The sequence below is a fragment of the Rhinolophus hipposideros genome, assembly GCF_964194185.1.
Source record: "Rhinolophus hipposideros genome assembly, chromosome: 8".
Lineage (NCBI taxonomy): Eukaryota > Metazoa > Chordata > Mammalia > Chiroptera > Rhinolophidae > Rhinolophus > Rhinolophus hipposideros.
In genome coordinates, this window is record NC_138054.1 from 11,473,205 (window position 1) to 11,486,935 (window position 13,731).

General features: G+C 44.3%; 1 pseudogene across 1 annotated transcript; it reads left to right on the forward strand.

The window, feature by feature from the left end:
- The first annotated feature begins 5,338 nt into the window (after nt 1-5,338).
- On the forward strand, nt 5,339-5,697 carry LOC308501079 (U1 small nuclear ribonucleoprotein C-like; annotated as a pseudogene). The gene has a single exon. The product of its transcript is annotated as a U1 small nuclear ribonucleoprotein C-like (transcript).
- The last annotated feature ends 8,034 nt before the right edge of the window (nt 5,698-13,731 follow it).

Consider the following 13,731-nt stretch of genomic DNA (forward strand, 5'->3'; position numbering starts at 1 on the left):
AAATTTATTCTCTGACAGTTGTGGAAGCTAGCAGCCCAAAACCAAGGTGTCCGCAGGACCTTCCTCCCTTTAAAACTCTGGGTAGATTCTGCCTTGCCTCTTCCTAACTTCAGGGTGGCTGGCAATCTTTGGCAACCCTCGGTTTGTAGCTGCATCACTCTTACCTCTGCCTCTCTTAGCACATGGCACTTCCCCTCACTATGTCTGTGTCCAAATTTCCTTTCTTCTGTAGGGACACCACTCATGTTGCATTAAGTTCCCAACCTACTCCAGTATGACCGCAATTGAACTAATCACATCTGCAATGACCCTATTTCCAAATAAGGTCACGTTCTGAAGTCCTGGGATTAGGACTTCGACATATCTTTTGGCAGGACACCATATAACCCATAAAAGGTGGGGTGGGGAGAAATTTTCATAGTGTCTCCTTTCATACTGTTTTATTATTTATTTATCACGTGCAAAAAAAGAAATGCGTAACAATTAAAAAAATTGAAAAGACTATCATCACAAATAAACTGTGTACTGCCGAAAAAGAGGAGTTCTCCACGTGGGTTGCATTCTGAAACCTCACTGGATGAGAACTCTGCCTGCCCTTGTGCTTGCTTGGGGCTTCGTTTGTTTCGGGTTTTGGTTTTTGTTTTTGGTAAGCTGAAATAAAAGTAAAAGTACATGCTAGGGAAGTGTATGTATGTTTGTGCAAGCCCTCCGAAGCCCCAATCTTTTTGTTACCTTGGTGCAGTCATAGTGGGACCCCTCAGGTGCAGAGTCACTTTAGTATAACTGGCCCCAAGCATTCTTTATTTTCAGTTTATGTTCTTCTCCTGTGAATACAGGAAGAGGCAAATATGTATCATCAGAACCACCCTCCCCACCTTTTATTAATTGCCCAATAAAATCAAATGACTTCCTCATTAATTCAGATGATACCCATTCACCTGGAAAGCCATAAGAAATTCCAGGGGCAAAAAGGCCATGGGCCACACAGCAGCTGATATTTCAACAGCGATTACCTGGAGGAATTCATTTGTCAAAATGAAAAAGCAGTTAAAATTGTTTGCTGGCAACAATTCCAAGTTGTGTGAGGTTTCCAGGAGATGGGAAGACTAACTAACTAACTATGAGTACGCTGCTCCCAGAAAACCCCACACGGACACTTAGCACAGTCTTCACTTACAGAAGAAGTCAACGCAGGAATTTCTTTAAAAAGATGTCTTATTAAGTTGAAAAATCAGAGCCAATTTTCACAAACAAAGAAATCCAATTAAGTCATATATTTTTCAGGAACACATCTTCTCTCAAAATATACCCATTTCTAAATCATGTGTGATTATTGCCCTTTGTTTACCATCTTTCACACCAAAATAGCTAAGCCTTCATAAAATGTATCGCATTAACCTCACATTTTTTGTTGCTAATATATGCAAGTCTCTTTGACAATCACTGGAAGGAACACAGATATAAATAAAGCGTAAGTCCTGCCCTCTGTATACTTGTCATCTGGTGAAGGAAATAGACATAAACAATGAACCAAACACAAAGTAGAGTGAGGGTATTCCTTAGCTTTTATTAAACGGTCTCACTGTACCTGAAGCATACGCAGCATTACGTTTATTAACTTTACTATAACTTTTCAATAAATAATGATAATTATCATAGTAAGAGGGTTTAAATAGAATTCAAGCAAGGTTAAATAAAATTACAAGAATTATGCTATAAGAAATCTGGAGAAAAGACAATTGTTTCTGACTAGGGAGACTAGAGATGCTTTATAAGATGAATTTGTAAGCTGGGATTTAAAGGATAAGATTTTTATTTTTTATTTTTTATTTTTCTGAGTGGGAGGCACAGCATTCTAGGCTGAGCAAAAACCAGGAGGAATCCTGTAGTCCCTGAGATATTCAGGGCAAGGCAAGAAGACTGGAGCAGCCAAAGCATGGGTGTTTGGACGCACTTAATGAACAAAACGTCTGAAAAGGTAGTTTGAGGTTGGATAAAGAGAGACCTTACCTGCCAGGCTAAGAGTTTTAGAAGTTAATCTTTACGAAAGGGAAACTGTTGCAGTTGTGTGGAGAGGAGATTGATATAATTAGACCTACGTTTAGGAAGATAAATCTAGGCTACAGTAAAATACTCAGCCTTAATCCAGTGTGGCAGATGAAATGGGTGCAAAAAACCTGTATACTCGTATGAGGATCTTAGGGGAAATCTTGGTGTTAGCTCAGTCCCAGCATCATTAGAAAGCAGTCTTAGATTTTCAAAGCATTCTGCAGTTTTGCAGTATCCATTATTTTATCTAATCCACCCAGCATTCCTATGAGATATATACAGTTATGTCCATTTTACAGATGAGAAAGTCAAAGCTCATAGATATTAAGTGGTTTGCCACACTAAAAATTCCCAGTTCCTCTGCCACGGCGTCCTCTCCTCTTTCCACTAAACCACATCCAACCCCAAACATGTCCATCTTCATTTTATAATGAAGATCATTTTCTCAAAGGTAACTAGTGTTGTGGATTTTTTAAAAAGGACATATTTGGGAATTTAAAAATGAGTTTCCCTTAAACAAAATGGCCTCTTCTGTCATCCTTGTGTGTGAACACACATACACTCACTCCCCAAAATCTTTAACACCAAGATTTAAAGTGAAGCAAATGTTAGCAGTCAACTTTTAAACTTTTGAAAATGGTGTCATTAAAGGAATAACAGCCACAATAACAAGGCTACAATAAAACAGTCAATACTAATATGGTGTGAATGAGAAGAATTGTTTGTTACATTCCCTTAGGAATGTGGGTCAACCTTCTCAGGCCTCCCCTTCAGCCTTGTCTGAAACCTTAACAAATGGCTTTTGTGTCCCTGTCTGTGTGACCATGGTATGTGACTGGACAAGCAGCTAGTTCACACAAGAAGAGTTTATATATATAAAGGTTTATATCTACAGTAGCCCCTTCTGACCCAGATGGATTGAAATGCTATTGAGAAGCACTGTGCAGTCCCACCCCCTCCCTGCTTGGCCTTGTTTGGGAAAGTCACTAACTCCAGCTGACTCACTCTGCCCTTTGTTGGCAATGACTCCTAAGCCAGGATTCCTACAGCACCCCCTAATGTGTTCATTTACTCCTTAGGACTGCCCTGGATATCTTTGTGGGTGGGGGCCTTTTTTATTTTTTAAACTTTGGTGGAAGGGGGAACAGAAAGTTCTATTATTCTTTTTAAATAAGGCCATTTCAGGTAAAGCTATTTTCGTGACCATCTTTATCCCCCTTCCCCTACTCAGGCCATCTTTCGTCCTCCCTTTTCACTCAAGTTGTTCAGTAATTATCATCATTTCTTCTTTCTTGATTTTTAAAGTCCAACTATTACATTTTCCAACTTGTCTTCTGTTCTACTAATTAAATGTCTTTGTAGAGTGAAAAATTCCTTCCAAAGCTGTCTCCAAAAATTTCAAATATAGGGTTCAGCAATTTCTTAGGTTAATTTTGGGACAAGATATTGTAGTGGTAATTACAGTTAGCCTAAAGGATAAAAACTGCAAACCGAAAAAAAAAAAAAATGATTTACAACCTTGCAAAGGCATTTTATTGCTTTCTCTGTGTATTAAAATTTGATATCTTAACCTTTTCATGAACAAGAGAAAACATGTTTACAAATTCAGCAATCATCTATTTGTAATTAATAACATGGAATATCATCTTTCTAAAACCTCTCCCTTCTAGAGTCTCAACATTTTATCTAGCAGCTTCATTTTGCAGCAGGAAAACTGAGGCCAAAAGTTGGTTTTTCCATGCTTTTCCAGCATTAACTAATTTCTGAGGTAACTAGAAGAATATTTGAGAATTCACTTTCGTATTTTATGAGATTTGGTAAGGGTGTGGGGGGTGTAAAATCTGTCTATATAAAGCCATGAATCAGGAGGGTTTTTATCAGTAAAATAATGACAATTTTTTGGAAAAATCAGCCCAACCAACTGCTGCTTTTTAACTAAGTGGAAAAGGCAGCCACACAGCCAACCTGCTAGCCTGAGACAGTCTCAAATGGTGAGGCAAATTCATCTATCTGGCCCAGGGGTCATCAGCCTTTCTTTCATTATTACTCCCTCTAAGGAGAAAAACAATAAAACTTAATTTAAAGTCTATCTAACAAAAGAAATTATATACAAAGGAATAAGATTTTGTCAAGTAGGGTTGAGCTTGGAGGGCCACACATCATTGTAACATCTGAGATATGTTTGACCTCCAAGAACCAATGTTTGTCCCTTTGAGGGCAATATCACCCCAGTTGAGATTGCATGCTCTGGTCTAATTTCATGTATCAAAATGATTCACTGATCCAGCCCTACTCTGTGTATAAATCTCTATTAGAATTTACCTTACTGTTCTGTAATTACATTTTTACTCATGCGCCGCTCCACCAGCACAGAAGCTTCTCAATGAAATTTTTGAATTCATAGAAAAGAGCTCAAAAGTGTTGAATAAATGAATGAACACCTGAATGAATGAAATATAAAGACTGATTATCACAACAATGAAGAAGCCAGTGTGTCCTTAATAGCTCTGCTTCTTTATTCCTTGATTAACTGACCCGTATTTCAAACATTAAAGACACCTCCAGGTGCTGCCTCAGACAAGGGCCTAGCGTGAAAATGTACGAACGGTTTTCAAACACCCACAGGTTTTGCCCATTTTTTGGAGGGTGACAGGTGCAGTAGGCGGTGACAGAGACTTGATGCTTGTTTGATGTCTTTATGACCACTTCTCTAGCAGACACAATAAGGTATGGGAAGTAGTAATTATCTTGTCTCAAAGCAGCATTGCAAATTTACTCACAAAAAATAACACTTAACTTTTCTCACTGTTGTGCCAGGACTGGCTGCTAAAAGTGATGGCTCAGGCAAGGCAGAGCAGAGCACCCTGCAATTAGGAGGCAGGAAGACTGTGGAGTGGGGCAGGGGCCTCAGACACCCACTCCTGGCAGACCCTGAGGTCCCACAGGATGTAGGGAGACTCATCAGGAAGAGCCAAATCATCTCCAGTGGCTTTTCCTCCATTCAACCTGCATGGTCCACATCCCAAAAGAATCATGCAGCTAAAGTCTAATCAATTTCAGTGATTACCGCTAGAGAGTAGGTTTTTGGAGGTACTAGCAATTACAGATAAGAAACAATGTATAATAATAACAACAACATCGAGTGCCCAACATCTTGCGCAGCAACATGCCTAAGTTTTATTGTGACTACTGCGATACATACCTCACTCATGACTCTCCACCTGTGAGAAAGACACATTGCAGTGGTAGGAAACACAAAGAGAATGTGAAAGACTACTATCAGAAATGGATGGAAGAGCAGGCTCAGAGTCTGATTGACAAAACAACCGCAGCATTTCAGCAAGGAAAGATACTTCCTACTCCATTCTCTGCTCCTCCACCTGTGGGGACAGTGATCCCACCTTCCCCCAGCCTCCCGGGTCCTCCTCGCCCAGGTATGATGCCAGCACCCCACATAGGGGGCCCTCCCATGATGCCAATGATGGGCCCTCCTCCTCCTGGGATGATGCCTGTGGGATCTGCTCCTGGAATGAGGCCGCCGATGGGAGGCCTCACATGCCAATGATGCCAGGGCCCCCAATGATGAGACCTCCCGCCCGTCCCATGGTGGTACCCACTCGGCCAGGAATGACTCAACCAGACAGATAAGGAAAGAGGGGAGCCTCTTTCTAACAGTTCTATATAACTTGTTCTATTTCGCCAGGAGATCACGGTGCTGGGACCCTGGGGGTTTCCTAACAGCATGACAAGGAAGACTCGCTCCCCCTTTCCTATCAAAGAGAATAGTTTTGGAAGGGTGTAGTGGGACCAAAAAAGCAATTTTCATTTGTATTGTGACATGTAAAAATAAAATTGTCAACTCTTTTAGTTAAAAAAATAAATAAAAATAATAAAAATAAATAATAACAACAACAAAACCTGCCATATATTCATGCAGCATTTTAATATTTGCAATGTGTTTTCATAAATGAATCAAATTTTATATTCACCACACTGTGAACAATATAGACTAGGCAGGTTTTAGCTGCATTTTATAGATAAGAAAGCTGAGGACAATGGCTTGCCTTTGATCACAATGGCTGAAAGTCCCGCGGCAGTGCATTCTCCATTATAGTGTCCTGGGTTCCAGATGTTACTCATCAATGGTCTAAGATAAATTATTTACCTTCTCTTAGCCTTGGTTCCCTCATTTAAAAAGTAAAGATACCAACAACAGCACCTGTCTCAAAGGGTTGTTAAGAGTTTAAATGAAGTAAAGTCCATAAGGCACTAAACACACAACTGACAAAAGATAAGGGCTAAAAAATTATAGTTATTAGTATTAGTACTCATATTCAGACGACATGATATATTACTCCACGTGTGAAAAGTCAGATTGACTTGATTTTAGCAGCTCTCAAGGAAACAGGACAACATTCTCCTTCAGAAATAAAGTCATAAGACAAAAATGATACCATTAAAGAAATATAACACATCTTCCTTCAAAATATATTCCAATGGAATATTATTCAGCCTTTAAAAAGAAGAAAATCTTGCCAGTTGCAACAGCAGGGATGAAACTGGAGGACGTTATGTGAAGTGAAATAAGCCCAACACAGAAGGACAAATACACACTGCATGAGATCACTGTAACATGCAATGTAATATAGTTGAATTCATAGAAGCAGAAAGTAGAATAGTGATTGCCAGTGGATAGGAGGAGGGGGAAATGAGAAAATGTTAGTCAAAGGCTGCAAAGTTTCAGTTATGCAAGATGAATGAGTTCTTGAGATCTAACGTACAGCACAGTGACTACAGTTTACAATACTGTAGTCTTGTATACTTGAAATTTGCTAAGAGGGTAGATCTTAAGTATTGTCACAAAAACAAAAAACAAAAATCAAGGTAACTATGTGAGGTGATGGATATTTTAATTAGCTTCAGTGTGGTAATCATTTAATTATATATGTACAAGTATATACATATACATATAGATATCAAAATATTAAGTCATACATTTTAAATACATACACGTCAAATTTGTCAATCATATATTAATAAAGCTGAAAGGAAAAAAGCATATTCTTTATACAGTGACTTTCACCAGTAGACCTCACATCTCTTCACCTAAATTCCATTTAATAAAGAGGAATCTGGAAGGTCAAAAGGCATTTTTCCAAAGTTTGATAGAATGATTTGCCCTGCCATGTAAAACAATACATCTACCAAAACATCCCAAATCAAAATGTAAGCTTCATGAGGACAGGTATTTTTTGTCTGTTTGTTTTGCTTGCTGTAATCCCACTGCCAAGAATAGTTCCTGCACATAGTAAGTTACCGAAAACTATTTGTTGGATATTGAAAATATTTAGTGCTTGGGTACCTCAGTCCACCTCCAAATGTTATCAAATAGATTGTCTATTGAGTTATTTACCTTTCTGTTATTGGTCCATTCAATCATTCACTTACTCAAAATATATTCTATTCTAATAGTAGGTGCTATAAAGCACCTACTATGTGCAAACGCTGGGCTGGGTACTGAGGATAGAAAGGACGCTTGAAAAAGAATAAGAACTCTTGCTCTAGGAGTTTAGAGTCTGATGTACAGAGAGGAAGGACAAAAGTGATCATGTCCTGCAGGTTGTCTGTGAACTTGCTGTCTCCCTTTCTCTTCTCCTAGGCATTCCTGTTGGGCTCCTCTTTCTGCATGAATTCTGAGGACGTTTGAGTCAATAATAAGCATTCTGTTGTAAAAGAAAAGAAACAGAGCAGCATTTTGTTTTTATCGGTTTTGGTTGTGTTGTTGCTGCCAGGGTTATGCCGTCGTTGTTTCTCTCCAGTGAAAGAACCAGTGGCCAACCCAGATCGGGTATAATGGTGCGACGCTGGACTGGGCCTCCAACCACATTAGCCATAGGCCGCATTGTTGCTGCCGCTGCTCTTATTTTAATTATGATTGTACGTTAACCACCACCTTCCTTCCTCTGCTTCCCCTTCAGCTGCAATGATGTATGTTACTTTTTGGTAACTGGATTTCATTAACATTTATGAACTCTCATAAAGTAGTAGAAAAAGCAATTTGTGTGGAAGAATTTTCCACCTCATTAAACAGTGTTCTTTTGGGGGTCAAGCTGATATTTTTTTGTTGTTGTTGGATTTTTTTATAGGTCCTTTGTCCTTCTCTGAGCCCTGGGGGATGAAAGGAGAGCGGTCCACACGCGGCGGGGCTCGTGAGCCCTATAGAGGGCGCTAGACCCAACAAGGGCTGCTCGCTCGCTTCCACCTGGCATTATCCCGCCGGCTTTTCAGACTCGCCAAGTCTTAGGTACCCACTCTGAGTCGCTACGGCCTTTTCCCTTCTGGGCCAAGTCTTATTCCTTTACCGCCTGTGGATGGTGCCTAGATAAGGGGAACGTGCGGCTGATCCCCGGGCCTGAGTGCAGCTCACACCTGGGGCCTACGGGGATGCTCCGGGCTTTCTCCCGGGCGAGGGGGCACGGCATCCCCGCGCCTGGCGAGGATGATCCTTAGATCGGCTCTTGCCCTTCGATGCCCCCCTTGGCACAAACGCACTGCCCCCCCCCCATCCGAGCCCCTCGCCTTTGAGACAGGCTCCAAATCCCGGAAGAAAGGCCGGGGGGAAGTGGGAGGAGAGACCCGAATAGAGGCCCCGGCTAAACCTTTTTAAAGCCCTTCCCCGTGTTTCAAGCTTAGATGCATCTTCTAGGCACGGTCTCCTGGTCCAAGCAAACTGGGTTCGTGTTCACACCCGGACTGCAGTCGGAGCTGGCGGGCAATGAATGGCAGCCAGGAGTCGGACTACTCCCCAGCCATCCCCCAAATCCTGCATCTACCGCCCGGGCCTGGGCCCCAAGACGAACCAGAGAACTCGCTGGAGTCACTGGAGCGGGCAAGGGGAGCCATGCCGGACCAGGAGCCTCCCCCACGCCCGGTCCAAAGGAACTGGGGAACATGACAGCAATCGCGATGGGCCTTTTAGAGACGGCTCTGTCCCACGCTGGGCCCAATATCCCGCCTCCAGGTCCCGGGGAAGAAGTAAAAAGGGTTAGACGGATTTGACACCTGGGGGAGTAAAGTGGAAACCCGAAGACGCCGAGGCCTGAGGGGGCTGTAAAGTAACCAAGGAACCAGGTGACAGGTGCTGGGGGAAACTAACATGTAAGGACGACCTTTTTCTCTGCTCGATGTAAAACTGTGAAACAGTAGTTCAAACCCAAGAATCTGTGTCTACCTTGGTTAAAAAACTACACTTGGCTCTCCAAGAAACCGGCCGTGTGATCCTTGTGACATGTTTTTCTGCCAGACAACTCCCAAATCAGATATTATGAAAGGAGACTTCTGAGATCTGTTAGCAGGTGACCCGGCAGGGACAGAGGCTCATCTGCGGTCCAGCCTCGAGAGAGGTTCGCATCCGCGGGTGTGGACACGGTTCCCCGACTTTTCTGATTTGCTGAGTCAACCGCGGACGGCGCAGGCTGTGTTGTTTCCAACCCAGGCGCTGTGCTTCGCTGACTAGTGTGTGTCGACTTGGTGGTGTAATTATTGTTTTGTTTTCTAATATGTAATTACTCTTTGTCATCGCTATTATGAATCCTCCGAGCCTGACTGGAGGTGCAAGACGGAATCAAGTTTGGGGCTAGGATTCGATGCGTGAGAATACTGATTTCTCCGCCCGCTGAGGACAAGGGGACCCCCTGTCTCTCCCCCTCCCCCACCCCAAACCTAGCGAAAAAGAGGACGCTTGAGGTTCCCTCGCAGACCAGAGGCTGTTAAGCCTGATCCCCATAGACAGATCCACTCTCTGGGAGCAGGAATTGCTGTTGCTGAGGGTCGTTTTTCTCTTCAGCATATTTATAGAGGGTAAAAGAAGGATGAAGGGAGGGAGAAAAGGAAGATAAAGCAACAGAGGGAGAGAGGGGATGGAGAGTTGAAGACAAGAGAAAACCAGAGGGGAGAACAACTGGGGGGAGATAAACACAGGTGCTTGCTTATTTTCAAATGTTTCCTTCCTAGATTTAAAATCGGATACTGGAGAGGTCCCTCTATTTCCCGCTTGTTTTACCATTCCCTGCTTTAGCAAGTCCCACCCCCCCCCCTCCAAAGTAGCCACATAATCCCAACACTAGCTCCCCCCAGTCTTGCCTCCCGCTTGGAGCCAAGCCCGCACAGTCCGATGCCCCCAGCGACAGAGCGACGGGTCCCCTGAGGCGCCCCACTTGGAGGCCCTGAAAAGGCCAGAACAAAGAACTGACGCCGCGAGCGCCTCCTCCAGTGGCTGGTCTCCTTGGGCCCCGCCTGCACAGTCCAACCCCTGGGCTGAGCTCCCCCGTGAAGGCTCCGAAACCCCGTTCGCGAGCGGAAGTTCAGGGCCGGGCTGGGCACCGCGGGGCCAGCTAAGATGCAGCGCGGCGGGTGCCCTGTCGGCCCGCGTCTGAGGCCTGCACCGCACGTGGAGCGGTCAGCCTTGCAGAGGGTCCGGCTGCCCAAGGCGGGGAAATGGGGTCCCTGGCCGAGGAAAGCGATCCATTTTCTCTAACCATTTGCCCGAGAACTGTCAGGTTAACGCTGCCTCTTTGGCCGCCCAGAAAAGAATGTGTTAAAATTCTTTACACGGGTGTCTCCCTAGACCCAAATGTACCAACAACCCGGTGGCACTCGCTGCGCCGACCGCCGGTCCCTAACCTCTGCCACCTTCTCCCGTTGAAATATGCACATCGCTCTTCAATAATTTAGACACCTAGGAGACTGGACAAGTATAATTTTTTTTCCAAACACACGAGCATGCGGGTTGCCATCAATCATGCTTTTGTTTTATGTGAGATGGGCTTTGTGTGTTTAGCTGCCCGGCTCCATTCCATTTGCATGCGACTATTTAATGGGCATTTATTTTAGCTTTGAAGATCTGCTTAAAAATCTAAACCCAGAAAAGAGGGAGGGGTGCCCCCCTTGTGGTTCGGGTGGATTTGCCTCGGGGCCCCCTTCCTTTGAGGAGATGGGCCCTGCGGGTCTCGATTACAGATGAATTTTGATTCCGCGGTGGGGCACATAATGGAACAGAAAAGATATGTTCTTTTTCCTAAATCTCAGGGTTTCTTTCTAGCAAACAATGCTCCAGTCAGTATTTGTGTATGAGACAAGTAATTGTGCTCCAAATGCTTAAATAAATCATTGATGGGTGAAATTACACATGCTCACTTAAAGTGTAATGTGATTAAGAGATTATGAGATTGAAGCTAATATCTTGTCTCCGCGCTCCTGGCCCCAAATCTTGACACCAGAAATTTATCAACTACAACTGTCCTGAAATTTACAGATACAATAGGTTTCTACTGACGACGAATCAAAGACAACCTCGAAAAAAAATAAAAATATGTATGTGTGTGTATCTATAGTGTTTTGGTCGTGGTTTTATTATAAAAGTACATGAAAAGGAAAGAGAAAGAGATGATGATGGGGAGAGAGTGTTTGCTTGTTTTATCTTTTATTTTTAAAAAGTCAGTGGCGGGGGGCGGGGGACCGTGGCGGGCGATACGTCTGCGAGCTGATTACTCCTCATCTGCAGGCCTCTCCATTTCCTGCACCGTGGGTAAGTCCTTTATCGGGGGAAGCCCCGGCCTCGCCCGCAGCCATCCTTCGCCTCGAGGCGCGCGCTGGGCCGGGGAGCTGGAGCCGCTCGGCGACTCCGTAATGACCTGGGTTCGCCGCAGCTGCGCCCTGACCCTTTGTGATGGCGCCGATAGCGCTCGGATGAAATTATGTCCTTCTCCGGGTGTGAAATTACCATGTTTATTAATTGAGCCAGACATTAGCTTTACCTTTTCTTTTTAAGCCGTGAAAATTTGTGATTCAGGGCAAATGATTCCCCGACAGACGCCGGGCTCTGCATTCCGCCCCCCCTTTCCCCGCCCGCGCCCCCCTCCCCTCCCCGCGCTCCCCTTCCCCCACGTCCCGGGAAGCTCAGGAAAGCTTTCTAGGTTTCCGTGCTGGAGAGCCTGAAGAGAGAAAGCAAGCGGGCCTGTGAGTGTGCGAGCGCGTGTGTGTCAGTGCGCACGCGGGGTTTTTCTTCCTCGGGAACTGTTATCAAACAATAATAACAACCCCCGACTCTGAATTACAGCATTTCCCCCAGAATTCTTGGTCAGTAAAACCCAAATCGTTTTCAAGACAAAGAAGCATCAATCAGCGACAAAGACAGATTTAACGTATTAAATCTTTATTAAAGTGAAGTCATTCTTATTGAAATGATGTATTGGGTGTGCAGAAAGATTAGTTTTTAGGGTGTTTTTTTTTTTTATGCTGCTTAAGATGGAGATGGTGGCGGAGAACAAGCGCTGCGCCTTGTCCTTGTTCTGGGCAGGGGTTGGGTTCCTGGGGCTCTGCCCAGGGCCCTGCTGCGGAGAACACCACTTTGGACTACGAAGAGAAGCTGATCCCTTTGCTCCTGGCGGCCCCCACTTTGATTTCCCGAAGCGCAAGTGTCCCAGGCCTTCTCAGAAACTTCCCGCCTTGGTCGCCGCAGCAGGGAAACTGATGCTCGGGCATGGCTGTCCATAAGTTCGCGATGTCAGTGACTCCGGAGGCCTAGAGAGGAAAAGGAACGCCCAAGGTGTGCCCTGGTTCTCAGGAACAAAATTCAGTTGTCTCCATAGCCTAGAGAAAGTCCTTGCGCCCCAGGTCTGAAGGGGAACGGGAGCGTGTGTGCTCCCAGCAGGGTCTCAGGCAGTTTCCACAACCCTTCCTTCCTCTGGGGACGGTTGGAGGCAGGAGCTGGCAGGCTTCCCGCTCGGGATGGACTCTAAATTAAATTGGCCCTTCGGACCTCGGATCCCGTCCACGTCGGGGAAACCAGGACGAGAGGGAGTTCAGAGAGGAGTCCTCTCTCAGGAGTCCGCTGGCCAAAGTTTTCTGCGTTGTATCTTAAATGGCTCAAATTCTCATCTCCCCAGGAAGGGGTGTGGGGCGGGGTTCTAAAACCTTAGGCTGCTTCTCAGAATGGCAGCCACAACTTTAACAAGATGTATTTGTGTCTCCACCTTCAGACACACAGACATCCACACCGACTGAAAATGAACTGTTGGGATCAATTTCCTTGGAATACTCAACTTTTTTTTTTCTATCATATTTCAGCAATGGGCTGAACACTATAGCCACTTGATTCAATTTAGTATTTGCATAACCAGGAGAGGAAGGTGGCTTTGCAGACTCAATGAATAGGTCTCTTGTTTGTTGTGTGTGTGTTGTGGGGTTTAATTTTTAAATACGTGTAGGGGAGGAGGGCAATAGGAAAGCATCTCTAGGACTTTGCTGCTGCCCCAGGAGTCAGAAACAGAGAAGATGACAGACTGTTGTTTCCTCGCTCCTCCAGGCTCTCTCCCTCTTTTCTCATACCCACTCATAGAATCCTCTACCTTCAAATACTCACTAATTGGGATATTTCTTTCGTTTGTTCCAGGAAGTCGTGCTTTTAAAGGTAAATTCCTTTGGTAAACTGTTTGAAATAATTCTGTGGTAAGGAGAGATGGCAATGCTGTTTTATACGCTGCACATAGGAAAAGAACAAGCTGATTTTCAGGGCAGTCTTCAGAAATAGAGCCAGTTTTAATAGGATTCCAACCAGTGCACTAATTAAATATTTCACAGCTCCCAAAGTTAATGTGCTAACATTGGGATTTTTTTTTTCCA